The sequence below is a fragment of the Gopherus flavomarginatus genome, chromosome 11 (assembly GCF_025201925.1).
Source record: "Gopherus flavomarginatus isolate rGopFla2 chromosome 11, rGopFla2.mat.asm, whole genome shotgun sequence".
NCBI classification, from domain to species: Eukaryota; Metazoa; Chordata; order Testudines; family Testudinidae; genus Gopherus; species Gopherus flavomarginatus.
The window spans coordinates 39,580,954-39,600,744 of record NC_066627.1 but is presented as its reverse complement, the minus strand read 5'-3'; the positions used below and the strand labels follow the sequence as shown (position 1 = coordinate 39,600,744).

The following is a 19,791-nucleotide window of genomic DNA, read 5'->3' as shown; positions in this document are numbered from 1 at the left end:
ATTGCCAAGCCTCCAGGATTGTCCTGGCGTCTCCAGAAATTAAAAAAAAAATCTTTAATTAACGATTATGTTATGTGAGGAAATCTCCAGGAATACATCCAACAAAAATTGGCAATCCTAGCTAATGGTGAGATAAACCTGTGGTTGCGATTAGCATAGTGAATACTGCTTGTTATTGCTGAGTGTAGCATACATAGTCTAGAGAAGTTGAAAACAGCCACAGGAATGATCTCACCACACAACCTGGTGAGAACATTGCTTCCTTTTATTGTTTCAGTTATGTGGTCATCTTTCAGTATTGACTATGTTAACCTGAAGACCCTTAAGCTACCAAGGTGCGCAGAGCTGGTGTAAAAGTGCAGATGGTGCAGAAAAATTCAAACATTTAAAATTAGCAACTCTTTAAGTTTCTGTAACAGTGATGGATAGATTCCACTTGTGCTAATGTGAACTAAAGGAGACCCGTAAAAGGCATTAGCATATTATGATCCTGAAGAATGGTTTGTATTGGGTTTTTTTTTTTAATGTGAAATGGAGATAATTCAATCATTCTGGAGACATTATTTTCTATGAGGATCTGCAAAAAAGGTATAATTTCCACTACTGATTAGTTTTCATACCATCTTTGATCACAATTTTGGGATCACAGGATAGCAGTGACAGTGTGATTTGTTGTAAGGATTGTGGTATTTGGGGAATTCTTGATTGCACACTTTGTCTAATGATTTCTTCTGTACACTAGCAATGAGTGTGTGTCATGGCCATTCAAGAAGAGCAAACAGAATTTCTTCCACAAGTCTTGTTTTGTTATGTTCCCTGTTGTTCATTACCTTCTCTACCACTTCATTTTGGCAATTTCCCTCCTTAGTTTTAAAAGCCTTCTTTCATGCAGGGAGGATATCAACAAGGAATTCACAATCCATTCTGGCAGCTGTCATCTGAGCAATGACCGACACATGTTTATTTCTCAAAACAACAACAAAGCTGTCAATGCTGGAGCATTACTACCAGTGCTCCTGACCTAGGCTCTTGCCTTTTCATAGAAGAGTTATTTTGTTTTACTTATATTTTGTTATGAAGTGAACACATCAGTGCTACAGTAATAACATTGCTACATTAATACTGCTACATTAATAGTACATTAATAGTACACTGCTACATTAATAGTGCTATGTTAATAATAATTAATTCCAGAATGAACAATGCAGAGAAATTACCATGGTTGGAACTCATGGATTTGACAACAAGTATAAAAAGTGCATATACTGTGATTTTCAAAGGAGCATAAGGAGTTAGGTGCCCACATCCCACTGAAATCCAGTGGGAGTTGGGAGAATCCTTTGAGGATCTTAGTGCCAACCTATTGATAAAGGTTGGCCGAATTTTTTGAATGAAATATTTGAAATATAAAATCAATCTTTTTGTAAAAAAAAAAAAATTAAAAAAATTCATTTGCAAAAAAACCCAAAACCAAAAAAACCAAAAAACAAACAATAAACTCATGATAGTTTGTACTGATATTTGATTTGTCCACATATATCCCTGGGGAGATCGGGGAACCATATAATTCATTATCAGCTGAAAAATGCAGGGAGGGAAAGTTAATGTGGGAGCAGTGTGTGCATCACCTCCATGCAACTCCGTAATATTGGAAGATCTGTGGCAGACATTCATATAAAATACTGATTTCCAAACCAACAATACCATGATAATAGAAAATTGAAGTACTTTTTCAATTGAAAGGTACAGCAGAATACTGACCAGCAAAGAGATTTAGAAGTGATTACAGAAAAATCCCTAAAGCAGCCTGCTCTGCATAGTGGCTCAGTGAAGAAAGCAAAAAAGATTCTCAGATACAGTGAGTTCCAGAGGAATATAAATGACATTAAGTAGTACTGATCTATAAAGCAAAGGTTAGGCCTATAGAAAGGCGGCCTGGTTCCCAGCTGCCCTGGAGGGAGACAAGTCCTTCAGGATGCCAAAGTGGGCGGAGCCAGTGGAGCTTGAGCCCGCCCCCAGAGGCCGGGTGCAGGACAGGAAGTACAAAAGCCCAACCCTAGCGCTCACTAGAGGCCTGGCCGCCAGAGAAGGCAAACACCTTTGGCCTACCTGCTGGTTGGGAAACTCTTGCAGCTTGTGGCCGACCCGAGGACTGGCCAGACCCTGGAGAAGCTGGTAAATTTGCCGCTGGCAAGTTACCCAAAGGAGCTGCCAAGCTTATCACTCGCCAGGTACCCAGAGGATCCCATGGTACTTGACTCCTTGGAAGACTCTGTCCAGAAGCAGGTACCTCTCGAGAGGGAGGTGGGAAGTAGCCTGGGGGCAGCCGACCCTAGTCTGGCTGCAGCACACGCAGAGCTGATGTCAGTGTGTTGCTGTCCTTTGGAGCTAGGACCTGGGCCTCCTAAACTTATCTGTTTGCTTAGCCCCTGCCTGAGGGCCTGAGTCACTGCCTGTTTATTGCCCCACCCTGACCCAGGGCCTGGGCCTGCTAATATTAAACTGTTCGCTCAGCCCCTGCCTGAGGTGCTGCCTGTTTGCCACCCAGCCAGGCTAATTTCTCAATTCACTGGACCTAAGTAGTGAGACAGCCTGGTTCCCAGCTGCCCCAGAGGGGGAAGAGCCCCAGCCAAACCCTTAACAGGCCCCAGACAGTTTACTGTATCCAGCAGTGGTCAAGTCATCACCACACTTTTGAGAGGCTATACGGACAAATGAATGGGTAAAGCAGTCGAATACAAAAGACTAGAATTATATTAAGATATGGAGAGCAATGAGAAAATATGTATGTCTTTTCCAGGGGGAAAGAGGTCAGATATTGAATGAGAATGTTCAAAATTATAAAGATAATAGAAAAAAAACCCTTCAAGTAGCTGCTTTGCAGATTTCTGTTAAGCATCAGTTTACTCTGGGCTACCCAGGGATTCACTGCTGCAGTATCTGTTAAAGTAAAGGTTGAAAGGAAATGTGCATCATTCGTCTATAAAACCTTATCTAACAACATTAGCAACAAACTAGCTCATTCCTCCTCCTTTTCTTAGGGAATCTGGGCCCTCTGCAATTGCTTCTTTCTTTACACATCGTATCTGATTTTCAAAATATCCAGAGGATTTCAAAGGCTCTGATATTCATCATGATTAAAACAGTGCAGGTTTTTATTTAGAAAAAAAATCTTTATGTTTAACTGCTATATATTGTTTTAAGTGACTCAAACTCTCCACTAGGACCAAACCACACAGGGATGAAAATTTGAGAGATACTTTGGTTCCCATTTCACTTGAGCAACCTTTGTGAGAGTCGCTTAGAATTTTAAGGAATGCAAATATAAATAAGCAGCATTCATACCACATCTATTTTATATCACATCATCCCTTTCTTTGTTAGGAGATTTACATTAGTATTAATGTACAGTTGGTGTACTGCGCTCCCAGAAGCACTTTCCTCCATTAGATATCCATATCACATTGTTATTCATTTCTGGTATGAGACAGGTGAGAATCTGCAAGAATATTCTAAAGTCAAATTGGTACCCAAACCCACCTCCTGTTAGATGTAGAGCTAAGGGCAGACTCTCCAGAGCCTAGAGGAAAAATTGTTTAAATTAGTGTGACAAGAATGTGACTGTCTAGCAATAAATAGAGACCTCACCTACACATTTTGCATATGAACTCCCTAAAATTGTTAGTCTTGGAGAGTGCAGTAAGATGCCCAAATTGAATTTTTTGTCATTGTGAAAATCTTTCTCTAGAAGGCTTGTATAATTAATCTGTCTCTCTCATTCTCATGCACACTCTTTGCCCAGTCCATGCATAAACATGACCCAATTTCTAAACCGTACTAAGGCTTCTTTTCACTGCTTCTGGAGGGTGAAAGGGTCACAAAGATGGTTTAGCAAAACAGTTGAGGATTCTTCTGGCCTGGAGTCATCTATGGGGGATTAGCTAGTGCAGAGCTGGCCCATGCCAATTCCCTACACTGCCTCCAGTAGGACAGTGGCATGACAGGGAAAGGAGTGTAGCTGGACCACTGTTGCGCTATGATGATCCCCATCTGTAGAAAGGCCCCTTGGCAGGTATCATCACTGGTTCAAGTTAGAGTATCCATAAGGCAGGGAGTCAAATCCACCAGAATTAGGGGTGGGGACAAAAAGCTGCCTGGACACCAGATCTGTATCACATATAGTTTGGCTGGACCTGAGGATCAGAGCCATAAACTATTATTTATGGCTAACCTATAAATTCCCTACTCCATGCTCGTGAATCACCGCATTGCTGCCTGTATTAATTTAGAACCATGATTTCAGTGGAACTAACTGTGGAATTATGAACTACTCAACATGAGTAAGACTGACAGAATCCAAAGCTATCCAATATCAACTGGAAAGACAGAGAAGACCCTGGCACAAGTAAAAAATAAAAATATAAGTGCTCTAAAAATTTTCCAGCAGTACCTTGAGGGGAAGACCTGCTGCCTAAGAGTTTTTTTCCCCATTGCTGAGTCAGTCAATCAATCGATAAAATTATTTCTTCCATATTTTCATTTCTACAATTAACAAGGAAATATTTTTCTCTTTTTCTGTTGTAGTTATCTGAATCCCCTAGGCCCCTAAGGGAACACTCATTATTTCGGGTGAGTTAACACTGAGTTCTATTGTACTGACACAATGCAAGTCGGGGAAGATAAAAGTATATTTTGTGCTGTATTTACCCACTTTGGCATATATAGATTAGCAAACACAAAGAGCTAAATACCAAGATGTGCTGTGCATTTGCAACAGCCATTAACTGCACTGGGAGTTGCAGGAGCTCAGTAGTCTGTCCTTCAGCACTTCATCCAAGGGGTAAAAAGTACACAGAGATGTTTGAGATTATGTACAAGACATCAGAAGAAACCAATAAACAGCTTGTGAATAGAAGAGTCTCATAAAGAAAGAGGTGGCTGCACTCACAAATGATGTGAGGCCCCAAGAGAAAAGATCACACAAGACATTAGGAAATACACCGTTGACATGATCTCAGATACTGTCAAAGGAAGCGGGGCTTTCAAGACAATGCGAAGACAGCAGAGGCTGTCCCTCAAGAGCAGTGATGGAAGACTAATTACAACAGAAGACAGCTATGGGGAGATTGCTGACAACTCTATTGGAGTATAACTGAACAGACCTAACAAGTGTTATCATCACAGTCTTCTTGGGCAAGAGAAATTCTAAGATATGCGATTTATTTATCATCATCATCAACAACACCACTTTAATGAAAAGACCTTCCCTTTTCAAGAAGGAAAATTTTAGGAATTAGTTTAACATAGTTCTATTAACAGATTTTAATCCCCCTGCATTTGTATGTATGCAGGTTATACACAGAGCACTCTGTGAGTGGAATCCTTCTATACAGTATCTATTCAGACTAGACCTGATCCTATAATCCTTTCAAATGGGATTAGTGTTTACTCATGTGAGTGGTCCCAGTGATGTCAGTTGAACTACTTGTGTGAATAACCATTATTAAGGCTTGTCTACATGGCAAATTACTGTGTGGCAAGCCGAAGTATGAATCTACAGCACACCAGCTTGTCACTCAGTAACATCCCATGTGGGCACTGCTACAGTGCACCGAATGCCCTGGAGTGCAGTTTATCTTAGGGTATGTCTACACTACCTACCAGATTGGCGGGCAGCGATTGATCCAGCGGGGGCCAATTTATCGCGTCTAGTCTAGACATGATAAATGGACCCCCCGAGCGCTCTCCTGTAGACTCCTGTAGTCCACTATTGCGAGAGGTGCAGGCAGAGTCGACAGGGGAGCGGCGGCAGTCAGATCACCACAGTGAAGACACCATGGTGAGTAGGTCTAAATACGTTGACTTCAGCTACATTATTCGTGTACATATCAGGATAGTACCCAAGGTGAGTTTTACTCCACCTTAGCACCCAATATGCACTGTGTGCTCCTTGGCCACAACCTAGGATTCAGCTCCAAATGCATTAAATATTGTGCCAATCATAGTTAATATTTTCATTCACAAAATACCTGTGGACATAGCCCTTTGGGCTGAGATCTCAGAAGCCACAGAGTACTTCAAAGAAAGACCTCCAACAAAAATCTAGTTGGTGTGGGACATAGTTGTGGGTAAAGTTCCCTCTGCCTGATGTTAGGGGGCATTACTAAGGTGTTTTGCTTTGGATATTGAGCACTGCCATTTATTTCTAATGGGTGAATAACAAATTCCAGCATACTTCCCCCAAGGAATGGCTTTATCCTTTCATGTCATTGCTTTTTGCCACATGAACCCAAACTCATTTCTTCTGCAGCTGTGTCTCTGAATATAACTGACCATATGAAATTTATTTTACAACTTGTGGTTACAATATATCAGAAAAGGCTTCTGCCTTAAGGGAATCTTGATTTCAGATTTATTACAATGCCTCTTAGAGCTTGGAAGGTCAAGGGATCACTCCTGTGGGTTTCAGTGAGAGCAGAAATAGGCCCCTTTTTAGTCCAAAAGTGGGCTTTTTTCTAGGGTAATAAACAGTCTGGTACAGAAGTCAAATGCAGTAAGAGTTAATGAATACAAGTAAATGAGAGAAATACAGATGTGAGAGTCAGATACTACGATCCTTTACCTCTAGCTGAATTTAGAATTATATCAACTGCACATTGACATCCAGTCATTCAATTTTTGGACATAAGGCAGGAAAGTATTATCCCCATTGTACAGATAGGGGATTGAGGCATAACTCAAAACCTATTGAAATCTGAAGAAAATTTCTTATACATTTCAATGGGATTTGGATCAGGCTCAATTTCACATAGGAAATTGTAGCAGAGCTGGGAAGTGAAGCCAGATCTCTTGAGCACAAGGCCAGTGTCCTAATTCTAAGATGATTCTCCCTCTAGTTAATGGAAACTGCTTGAGAACCGTCTTTAATATGAACATTGTTGGTGACATTTTAAGGAATAGAGAATCTACGTGAATAAAGTCTGAATAGATCTACATACAATTTGCTACCCGAGGGGCTAACTTAACAACAAATAGAATTCATCTGAAAAGTTCAATTTACTCTAATCCCAAACTAGTTGCAACAACAAAAGACCACACTCTGAAGGCATTTGGGGTAAAGGTTTTAAGTCTGCTGATCCAGACATTTTTTCACTGGAGACAGACCATGATAAACTGGTCTGGCTGCCTTGCAGATAAATCTAATATTAATCCCCAAATTAGCTGTTGTTTTGCCATCTCTGATGAGATTGCAGACCTCTTCACTCAGAGGTTTATGTTTTCTCTTTCCAGCCGCATCCCAGACAAAAGTAAGAGTGAAGAATCAAGCTGCTGCAACACTGGTGTAACTCCCACCAGATTATCAGTTGCTGGACAGCCCAGGTAAGTCAAATGCTTACAATACAAACCAAGAGCAGCAAAGTACCCTAAACCAATTTTGGATGGAGATTGGCAGTCTCCAGGGCAGAGGATCAACAGTGAGCCTAATTCTCAGGGAAATGCATCTTTAATTAAGAGGGAAAGAAGCAATTACTAGTTAAATCAATACCTTAAAATAAGAAGTTACCCCTTACATTACCTGTTCTCAGTACCACAGCCACTGGTGTTTTTCAATGCCTAAGATAAATAGATTGACAATGAATATAAACACTTCAGGCTTTCTCTTAACAGAGGCATTAGCAGAGATGCTGATAATCAAACATTCTATGGAATCTTAGATTTTAACATGATCCTTCAGCGTCTGACATGCTTTTAGAAATTAGACATTTTTCTTTTATAAACCAAGAGCTGTTAGCACAGCTCAAACTATGGTATTTGCCCCCACCTCTCCACCACACCCATGGGTAGACATGATGTAAAATAACTCTTTACAAACAATCTGTGCTGTATCACTGTGCAAAATGGCTAGATTCCACCCTTAAAAAAAATCTCAGCTATAATACTTCCATCTTACATTTATACATTGATTAAAAAAAGTGAAGGAATAAAAATAAACCTAAAAATGTATAATCTCAATGATGTCATGGCTTGTCTAAGAAATGGCTTAGAAGGACTGGCTTGGGAATAAAATGGGCCAAGGATAAAAAAAACCCCACAAAAATAATTAAAAGTAACAATTATTCTTGAGGGGATTAAGAGAAACAAACAACATGTAAGCATGAGAGCCAAATGACTGCTTATAAGATTGGCATTTACTGTACATCCAAACTATCTGTAGAAAGCAACATAAAAAACACTATCATTTGTATAATTGACATGTACACATAGGGTTCAAAATGATGATTATAGGTAGGATTTGGAAGGGTTTTTATCCGGCAAAGTACTAAGTAAGATTAGCATTGCAGTTAGCTAATGGAAAATTATATAAACATATGGAAGAAGAGTGATTTTTAATCCTGGCTCTGCTATAGACTCTATAAAACATTGGACAAGTTACTGAACTTCTCTGTGCCTCAGTTAGCTCATCTATAAAATGGATATAACAGATTCTTTGTCTGTCTTATCTATTTACATTATAATTTCTTCAGGAGGATGACTGTCTCTTATATGTATATGCAGCTCTTAGCATGCTGACATCTTTCTTCCTTCACATGGCAAATTAAAAAGTAACACGAAAAGTTGATCAGGTTTGTCATCTACTCTGTGGCTTCCTATGACATGGAATGTATCAAACCTGTTCCTTCAGAGAAGGTTCTGGTTTAATGGTTCCATGATGTCCTCTCCACATTCACAAATCTGGCAGTCCATTTTCTGTTTGTGTCATAGGTAATTGCATTGTGCATGTGAGGTTCTGATGCAGTTCACTGTAATCCATATCTTATGTGGTATTGTGAAGCCAGCTGGTTTGTGCTAGGATCTGTAATCACCTCTTGATTCTTGACCCTGCTGCTTTTCCCAGAGTCTCCACTACGTGTTTTTTGATGACAGTCCCAAGGTTTTAACATCTTTGGTTGCTAACTGAAAAGGGCTAAAGGTGTCATATCAGGAAGGGGTGGGTGGAGGTTGGAGAGGATTGTAGATGGCCAAATCTGGGTTTGTTACTATATGCTCATATTCTTGCATTATTGCTGATTCTCTTCAGAGGTATGATGGTAAGATATGCACGAGGAAGAGAAACCAGACTGTTGGTGATGAATTAAGCACTACTGTGACAATTATCATAGAAACATTCAACTGCAAGTCAACAAGTTTCATTTGTATACTGCCTGCTCATACTGGCACATAATATTCAGCTGCTGAGAAGACAAGGGCCAAGGTGCTTGACTTCAAGATATGAGCATATGCTCCTCAACTGGTCAATGCTAGGTTGTGGATTATATTGTTCCTGCCTTTATTGGGTAGTGGTCTTTGTCAGATGTTGGCGGTATGAGAGACTATGATCCAGAACCACCTCAAGATGTTTTGGAAAATCCTATTGCCTGAGTTTGATGTCACAAAAAGGAACATTCAGGGATGTCTTTGAATCGTGGTTCCTCAGGTGGAATGTGGAGATGGCTGGGTTGGTTTGGGTTTTTTTTTGAGCGTTTGGTCAGAATTGCCATAATGAGTAGTATGCCTCCAGTATTTTCAGCTCTGTGAGGATTCATTCTGCTTGGCTGAAAGTACTTGCTCTCTGGTGAGCATGAGATCATCCATGTATCGAAATTTCCATGATGGGGTCAATGGCACGTTGCTGATATAAATATTAAAAAGAGTGATGGTGCCAAAGCAGATCCTTGTGGGAGCCCACTGCTCAGCAGATATGGTCTGCTGGTCTGTTCCATTAGATGTCAGTGAAACTTCTGATTGGTAAGCAAAATTGTGAGTAAGTTCAGCTCTGTTCTGCGATGCACTTTGACATTTTCAGAAGCAGATCATGGCACTAGACTGTGGACTTGGCATCAGCATATGACACAAAGGCCACTGCAAACTTGAGTAGGCACACTAGTGGCAAACTTTGATGTAGGTTGTCCGTGTGATTACCTGATTGCAGGTGCTTCATCCTGTATTGCTCTTTAGGGATGTAGTCTTAAAGATGGATGTAAGTCTCTTGAGTAGCATCATTTCCAACAGCTTGTACTTAATGCACACTAAGGATGTTGGCTGGGAGTTTTAGATCAGTGACTGCTTTCCCCATTTAGAGGATGGTGATAACCTTTGCCTGTTGCATACTTTGGGTATTTGGTCATGAGCAAGCAAACGTTGGTAAAGAAGTGCATCAGCCCGCCATTGCCATGCTGATCTTGGTTGAATGTTCTAGGTCAGGGATTGGCAACCTTTCAGAAGTGGTGTGCTGAGTCTTCATTTATTCACTCTCATTTAAGGTTTTGCGTGCCAGGAATACATTTTAATGTTTTTAGAAGGTCTCTTTCTATAGGTCTATAATATATAACTAAACTATTGTTGTATGTAAAGTAAATAGGTTTTTAAAATGTTTAAGAAGCTTCATTTAGAATTAAATTAAAATGCAGAGCTCCCTGGAGCAGAGGCCAGGACCCGGGCAGTGTGAACAGGGCCAGCTCCAGGCCACAGCGTGCCAAGCGCGTGCTTGGGGCGGCACACTGCAGGGGGCACTCTGCCGGTTGCCGGGAGGGCGGCAGACGGCTCCGGTGGACCTCCCAGAGACATTTCTGTGGACGGTCCACTGGTCCTGCAGCTCTGGTGGACCTTCCGCAGACACGTCTGCGGCAGCTCCACCGGAGCACGGGACCATCGGACCCTCCGCAGAAACACCTGCGGGAGGTCCACCGGAGCCACGGGACCAGCGAGCGGCAGAGCGCCCCCTGCGCGTGCCACCGTGCTTGGGGCGGCGAAATTGCTAGAGCCGGCCCTGAGCGTGAGTGCTGCTGAAAATCAGCTCACTTGCCACCTTCGTCACGCATGCCATAGGTTGCCTACCCTGTTCTAGCTGATATAGTAATATAAATAACCAATATGAATAATGGTGATATTTATTTAGATCAGCAGCAAAAATACTTCTGGGTACTATAAGGTGATTGTTGTTAAGCCAGTAGTTTAAACAGTAAGTGCAGTTTCAAGTTAGAATAATGAATTACTTAATCAATACAGTGTGGTGGTCATAAATTTTATTCAGATGCCTGAAATATTTGTATTCAGGGCCAGTGCAAGGATATTTTGCGCCCTAGGCGAAACTTCCATCTTGCGTCCCCCCCCCCCGCCCCCCCCAAAAAATCACATACATTATACACAATACACAGTCACAGAGTAACATGTTATAATTTAGAATTTATGTTTCCGCGCTTTAAGTTTAGCAAATTTAGAAACAAGTTCCTCCAAGTCAATGCTGTGAGCAATGTCATGTTCTATTGACAAGGTAGATAGCCCAACAAGTCTTTGTTGCAACATTGATGTTCGCATGTATGTTTTTATCAACTTGAGCTTCGAGAAGCTTCACTCATCACTGGCCACAGAAACTGGGAGGGTCAAGAGGATGCGAAGAGCAATAACTGTGTTAGGGACACTATCTGTCAGCTTATTTTCCCATATGAAGTTCAATACATCTTAGGGTGATGAACTCCTTTGGACTCATCTTGCAATAGCTTGCAATTCACTGCACAGGTCAAAGGCATCAATATCTTTGGATTCACCATGTTGCAAAGCTTTCTCCAGATTCAAGCAATGTTCCATAATTTGCTTTGGTGTTTTATTTTGCAAACTGTAAACATCATATATGAAGCCAAATACTGAACTAATTTGCTGCATCAATGTGAATCTTTCTTCAATCGAATGTATTGCTGTGTCAACGACTGCAAAGTAAAAGTTCATTTTGAATTTTTCTTTCAGATCATAAATAGGTTCGTCATCTGCTTCATATGTGAACTGCTTCCTCTTCTTTCTAATACGGATTGGATCTGGTTCAAAAAGTGCTGGTACATCCAACTCCTCCGCAAGTTCACTTGCATCTACCAATGTTTTCTCAAAGGCTGTGTCACTTCTGCAGCCCACAAGAAACTTCTTGGTTTCTCCAAGTTGATTAATGGCATCACATATATCAAATTCTTTTGCCTGAAGTTGTTTGCTAGTTATGTTGATCTCAAACAATATGTCATACCACAAAACAAGAGAAACAAGAAACTTGAAACTAGAAATGGCTTTTGTAAGAGCCTTTGCATCAACTCGTGATGTATTGCCAGATGATCCTGTCAGAGTAATGTCTTCATAGATGTCTATCAGAGCATCATAGATGTCACCAAGCTGATAGCAAAGAGGTTTCAAGGTATTGATTCGACTTTCCCATCTTGTTTCACTCAATAGTTTAACTGTGAGTTTAGATACGTGGCATGTTAGAACTTCCCAGCGATGTGTAGAAGCTGAGAAATACAAATACACACGTTGAACTAAATCAAAGAAGGCAATTGCCTCCAAGGAACACTTTGCAGCTGCATTAACAACCAAATTCAATGAATGTGCACTGCAAGGAATGAAAAAGGCTCGTGGATTAATATCCAAAATTCTTTGCTGGACACCATTTTCTTTCCCTTTCATATTGCTCCTATTGTCGTAGCCTTGACCACGCAAGTTTTCTATAGGCAGTGACATCTCTTCTAACTGGTGAAGAATAGTTTCTGTCATACCAGCTCCAGTTGTCTCCATAAGCGACACAAATCCCAAGAAGTGTTCCTTTATGCATACTGATTCAGTTTCATTCTCAGTCTCTGAAGTAGGCCTATCCACAAACCGAATGATCATGGTCATTTGTTCAGCGTGGCCTGCATCTGGTGTACAATCTAGAATGATTGAAAAGTATTTTGCAGCATGAGCAGATGCTAGGATTTTTTGTTTGATGGCATTGGATAGAAGCTGAATAAGCTCATTCTGTTTGTCTTTCTCTAGGTAATATACATGCATCTGCTAGTCCTTAATCCTGCGAAGATGCTCATCCATAAGTGGGTCAAACAAAGATAAGATATTCGACAAATTTGAGGAAATTCCTATTACCAGAAGTGTGCAGTTTTTCATGTGTTCCCCGAAAGGCCAGGTTTTGCACACCAAGAACTCTGACCAAAGCAGTCAGACGTTTTAGTATTTGCAGCCAATACTTTTCTTCTTGCTTAATGAAGCGCAAATGTTTTTCATCAATTGTTCTCTTGCATTTCAGTCGCAGTTCAAGTTCCTTCCATGTCTGAACATTCGTCAAATGTTCACTGCTTTTCTCGTGCCATGAAAGAATTGCAGACATGTTTTTCCAATCCCTTGAGCCTTTTTCAGAAAGAGATGATATGCCAATAGTACTACTGCCAAACAACTTGCAGCAGAAGCAAAAGACAGAATCACTTGATGTGGAATACTGCAGCCATTGACGGTGCATTTCTTCTCCATTAACAAGTCTACGTTTGTAATGAATTGTTGAGAATTTTCTTTGCTTACTATCTTTGAGGAAATCGAACTGCTGAACTTGTTCTGGCCCATGTTCCACCAGAATTTCCACTGGACTTGATCATCACATTTGGCCCAAGTAGCAGGATCATTAAAGCTCAAATTCAAGCGAGGGACATTTTCACTTTCACAGTCTTCCAAGTTTTGATCCTCGCATGTCTCATTTGATTCGTCTTCAATATTCAGATTATGTTCCTCAAACTCTTCTTCAGCTTGTGAAACTCCCACCTCCACCTCCACCTCTGCTTGATCCTTTGACATTGAACTACCTTCATCTTTGGCCAGTGGATGGAGATATTTCAGAAATGAACCTTCTTGCTTTCTTTCTTCTTTTTGCATATCAGCCTTCCGCTTACGAAATTGTGCCCTAGACCTTTTTTTTTAATCTGCCATGAGGCTGCATCAATTGTAAACGAAAAAAAAAAAGAAATTGTATTCCTATCAGTCCTTTTTCTTGTTCACTATTAAAAGTAAAGGATAGAGACTGCATGCCACTTACTACAATTAACTATTTGAATTTCATCAACTGTTTGACGTAAATATTGATTAAGAGATCAAGATGACTTTCCCTTAAAATTAAGCAATGTTGATTGTAATCAGAAATACACCTTTTTTAGTCAAGTATACGTCCTTCCTTCATATCAAAATCTGACTGGGAGTGCTGCGGAACCCATTCTGCCTAACTAGGCATGCACCTCCAAATGATTAAAAACATCAAATGGTACAAACTCAGTTTGACTCAATTTTCTAACTAAATAGGTCACACACACTCAAATGGTTGCCAAGTGCTCTCTGTGGTGGTATGTTCATCTGCTCTAAATGCCTACTAACTTCCCTGTGAAAATAATCTTTGACTTTGATCCAATGAAAGCAGGATGGAAAAGCTCCCCCCCCCAGAAGACCTAAGACATGATGACTGGATGACATAAACAGACACCTGTCCCTCACAGGCACTACCTCATAACATGCCAGTTGTGCTCAGGACATAACATCATAGAGGAATATTATGCATTCAGTGGTCTCTACATTGCCCAAGCAACAGCACAACTAACCTAACCAGTCCATCCAACTTTTTGACTGCTTCTTGGGCACCGGTGAGGGGTAACGGTGCCAGACTGAGTCCGGTGATGGGTACAGTACAAGTCTACAAACTGAGGCAAGGTGCTGGGCCTAGAGTCCTGCTGAGACTGCTGTCCTGCACCAAGTGGAGCACAGCCTCCATGAGGAGAGAACTCAAACAAATATCACGCTCCTTCTGCATGATTCCCCCAAGCACTTCTTCAGGCAGCTGCTATGGGGGGGTCACTCACAGGCTTAGGCCTGCCTGTTGCAGGAAAAACACAGCAGCAGGGCTTAAAACTCAGACATGGCCGCCCTGAGGATTCAGGGGGCCTTGGGCAAAGCAAAATTGGGGGCCCCTTCCATAAAACATTTGCAATACTATAGTAACATGTATTAGGAAATGTAAAAAATAACTAGTGAAATACATTAAAAAATTAACTTGTAATAATTTGAAAATACACTAAATACATTATTTAAAAACATTAAAAGCTGTAACGGTCAGATGATGGGTGATTGTGATGGTTGGTACCAAAGGGCTGTCGTTGCCTGGGGGTGGTGCTGCTGTTGCCCAGGGCTGGGTAGGGAGCTGGGCTCTGGGTTCAAGGGTGCCCAGCTCACAGGGGCTGGGCTCAGGGATGTGAGGAGATGGGGTCAGGGTGGTGTCCAGCTCAGAGGGGCTGGGCTCGGAGCTGGGGGTCAGGGCTGTGGGGAGGATGGGGTCGAGGGAGGTGCCTGGGGGCACTGGGGCAGCTCAGCTCTGCAGGCTGCTATTCTCTCCAGCCGCCCATACACAAGGGGAGCAGGAGCAGGGGGACCAGCCAAGGACCAAGGGGGCAGGAGCACAGGCGCCTGAGGCCGAGCTGTGGGGAAGCACTTGCTTACCTTGCCCAGCACATGAGCGTCAGGGTTCTCTTTCTTCCTCCACTCCACCAGACCGCCGCTGAGGCTCTTTTCTTCTCCATGTCCCTCACTGGGGCTGATGTGGAGGCTGAGCCAGGGGGCAGCTGCCACTTTCCTCCAGAAGCCCTTGTGTCGCGCCGTCGCAGGGCTCCTACCACGTGCCCTAAGCAGAACTGCACAGCTCTGTCCAGCCGCCGGCGTCCCTGCTGGCAACGAGAAAAACTGCATAGGCTGGAGCCCCTGCTCTGGGAGGGAGAGGGATTCTGAGCCTCTACCTGCAGCCCAGGGATTCCCCTGGGTTAGCGCGCTGCCGGCAGCCCGAACCTCTGGGCAGTCGTGGCGGCGCCCTGCCCCAGGGGACACCCTGGACTGCCGGCTGCCGCAGCTGCGCCCTGACCCAGGGGACACCCTGGACTGCTGGCTACCGTGGCGGCGCCCTGACCCAGGGTCAGTGCACCTCCACGGCAGCCAGCAGCCCGGGGTTTCCCTGACCAGGGGACCCCCGCCCCGGGCTGCCAGCTGCCGCAGCAGCACCCTGACCCAGGGGACCCCCTGGACTGCTGGCTGCCGCCAGCAGCTCAGACTCCCTCTCTGTCCCAGCAGCAGCGGCTGCTCAACCATTTAAAAAAAATTGGGGGCGCTTTTTGGTGCCCCCAAATCTCAGCGCCCTAGGCAACCGCCTAGTCCGCCTAAATGGTTGCACCGGCCCTGTTTGTATTGCTACAGCTGACAAACAATAAAGCTAGACATGATGCCATAATATGAAACAAAGACTCTGAAATCTTTCTCTTTGAAAAACTGTCATTTCTCACATACCATGCATAACTAGGGCATGGGCCAGTTGGTTTATATTAGGTACGGTAAATGGAAAAAATCTTTGGAGCTGACATCTAGTTTATAGAAAACTGATTTCAATAAATTATATGGTTTTCACAAAAGGCATTTAGAAATGCACTTGCTGCAGAAAAATGCAAGAATGTGAGACAAGTATATTTTGGGATTCTAACTGGGACTACATTTCAGTAGTACCTAAGATAAATGCTTGCTGGGCTACATAATGTTAGGGGTAAAGATGAATTTCTAACTGAAAAAAGCCCCACACCACTGCTACCTTAAATGACCTCATTCTAACAGCAGCACAAAATAGATTGTAACAGTTTTAAGGTAGGTTCAGTTTTGGATCTAAACTACTAGGGCCAAACATACCCTTGAAATACATGTGTATCTTTCATTCCAAAGCATGTGGCTGTGACCCAAATTGTGTGTCTTAAATCATGGTCTATTAAAATAATATCAGATGATACTAGCACCTGAATCTATATAGCATCTCTCATCTTTAGATGATCCTAAATCACTTTAAAAACTTACACTATATGAAGGGATCACTACACCAACCGCTGACATACCCACACCTGAACCATTAAATAGTGCAGTGCAACAATGTCTCACCACCACAAGTTAGTACAGGAAGTAGGGTTGCCAGGTGTCATTTTCAACCGAACACCTGGTTGAAAAGGGACTCTCCACAGCCAGGTGAAAATGAGTGATTAAGTGAGGGTGGGGGAGAGCGAGTGACGGAGGGAGGGGGGATGGAGTGAACAGGGCAGGATCTCGAAAGTAGAAAGTTTGTCATTACTACAATTGGAAGCTGGACTTGAAAATGGGATTCACCATCCCATTCTTGATAACATTTGACTAGAAGAAGTTAGGTTCTGAGCTTTATGGCCTGTCTGGCAGCACAATACATTCTGGGGCATTGTCTTAGTATTAATTCACTGATTATTATTGATCTGGAAGTACCTAAGAGGCCTTCTCCATCCAAGAGTCAACCCAGCTAACCATTTTTTAGCTTGTAAAGTCTATCAGGATCACAGATGCTATGGTATTGTTTGACATAGCTGCAGATCATGTTAGGATTAAATTACTCTTTCGTTTTCTTGCTAGAACACTCTAATCCATGAATCTAGAGTGATATTGACTCTAAAGTCCCCATCTCCAAATTCTTGATCCTCATCCTGAAGAAGGAGGAGAAAAATGATTCTGAAAAATGAAACAGTCTCATCTGCTGTTCTACAGGCACAGGATGGTGTCATCTTCATTTCAACAGACAGTGTTATAGTAAATTTAAAATGTTTCTAAAATTAGACACTTTGAGTCTGATTTGTACAAGGCCACAACCTACTACTAACTTGCTTACTACCTAGCTAGGTTTTTGTATTGGTGCCATCACCCATTTGACTCATACAGCTAATGCAAACTCAGTGGGAAATCTACAGCAATCTTTCAGGATCACATCCTAAATCCCCAGCATGTAACTAGAGCATCCCCATTCCCAAGAGAAATTAGTGATCTCAACTGGCTTTGAAAAGCTTACTGAGATCAGAGTCACCTCTGCTGAAATAAATACTCAAATATGAAATCTTCTTTCAAAAACACTGGGCAGAAAGAGAGAGCGCTCTGAAGGGTATATTTTCTATTGCCTTATGATAAAAATATATCTAATGTAGGTATCAGTTCAGCTATGGTGAATAATTTAATCATACTTGTAAATGACACTGCAACAAAAGATCATCAGATCTGTCAGCGCCTCGACTGCTTAGGTAAAATTAGAACTGCTTTATTGATGGCAAAAACTGACATGCAGCAGAGAACTAGCTTTGGCTCGACATTAAAAAAAACAACAACAAATAATGCATTTATGGAAGAAAGGATTGCTAGGGATATCTCTGAGACGTGCATACCCAAAATGTTTCAGATAGAATTATTGTAAAGCATACAATGGGCCAGATTCTGGCTGCCAATGAAGCTACTTTGCACTGCACCAACACTGCAAAGCTGTCAGTTTAACTAGTTAAATCAGGATTCTCCAGACTAGGCTGACCATTCCCTCTCCTCACCTATGCCTCTTAGTGTAAGGGCATGTGGAGAGCATGGCTGAGTTAAAGGAAGTGGCTGAGGTGCCACTGTGCTCCAATGATCTCTAGCTGCATAACAACCCCTTGGACATCATGGAAAGGCACAGTTTAGAGAAGTCCCAAGGGTGTTTTTAACTCCACTAAATGCAGAAACGGCTCTTGGGCAACTCCAGGATTGCAGCATATGGAAGGAAGTGATCAGAAAGGCAGTGGAAGTCTTTGGTTCCCACCCACAGTTAGGTTGAGTGCTGCTTAGCTCAATATTCCAATTAATATTTGATTAGATAGAAAAGAAAAGAAAACAGTCAAGCTTATGTCCTTCTTGAAATCTAATTTCTATCAGCAAGTAGAGACTGCCAACAAAGTGTGAATTTCCACTTCTGGAAAGTGAACTCTGTTTATTCATTCCACCAGTATTTTTCGTGTGTTCTCATATAAGGGACAATTCCAAAATGCTGATTTGTAAGAGATAATTAATAACAGCTTTGTCATGATTCACAGTTTATTGTTCACATATGACAAATTGCAGAACCATGTGATATACAACATGTCACCTCAAGCACCTTTGATCACTGCCCATTAATCCAGAAGTTTATACTAACATTCCAAACCTCTTGGCAACCAAACGGACCTAATTAATTTTTTTTTAAATCAACCATACTTAGAAAAGTGTCCTTCTCCTCTCCCTTCCAAAAATGAGACCTGGCTGAGTCACAGGATAGACAGGATTCAATGATGGACAAATAAAAGGTTTGCTATAAATAAAGATGTCACAACAAGCAAGTTCATGGCAGTACACAGCTCGACACAGAAGCTTTAAACTATTAGGGATAGGAAATTCAGAATAACCAGTGGGAGCCAGCATTTGTTTGTGCACTTAGAAGGGCCCAAGATGGCAGATTTTAATGTCCTTATATTTTTATACACAGAAAAGTGATTTTATTTGTAGAAGTTTTTAAGTTTCCCTCAGAGCCCAATATAGGTGGAAACATGTTAGTGAAGGCTCCAGGCTTTACTGCTTGGAGGATAAAAACTAATTTTAAAAACCATTTTATTTCAAACCCTCGAAAACATTCCTAAAGTAGTTTTTCTGTGACATGTATAGTATAATATATGTTCTGTAATGATACAGTCGAATTACTAGAAGATATTTGGATTGATCTGTCTCACTCATTCACCACTTCTGATTAAAATTACCACCTTAAACTCATGTTTTCTTTCCACACCCCACAATTAGACTAATTGAGACTTACTATGCAGCTGTCTAAGCAAGCCCAGCAATATTACTTGAGTACACAGGAACTGAAGTAAACGGCAATATTCACATAGACGAGTGTAGCAGTACAACTGGCTTTTCTTACAACCAGCCCTATAATTATTGCCTTTTTTTCATTACCATTAATTTTTGTCCATACAAACCAAAGGCCAACACTTGTCTCCATCCCTTTTGCCCCCAAATTAATTGCTAATTAATTAAAGTGAAGAAAAAAAATCTGCGCATGGCAATATTCTGAGTTCTTGACCTAATCTTCATATTTTC

At 41.7% G+C, this 19,791-nt stretch overlaps 1 pseudogene; it reads right to left on the bottom strand.

Annotated features, from left to right (window-relative positions):
• Positions 1-11,571: 11,571 nt before the first annotated feature.
• On the bottom strand, positions 11,572-12,957 carry LOC127030988 (uncharacterized; annotated as a pseudogene).
• Positions 12,958-19,791: the final 6,834 nt, after the last annotated feature.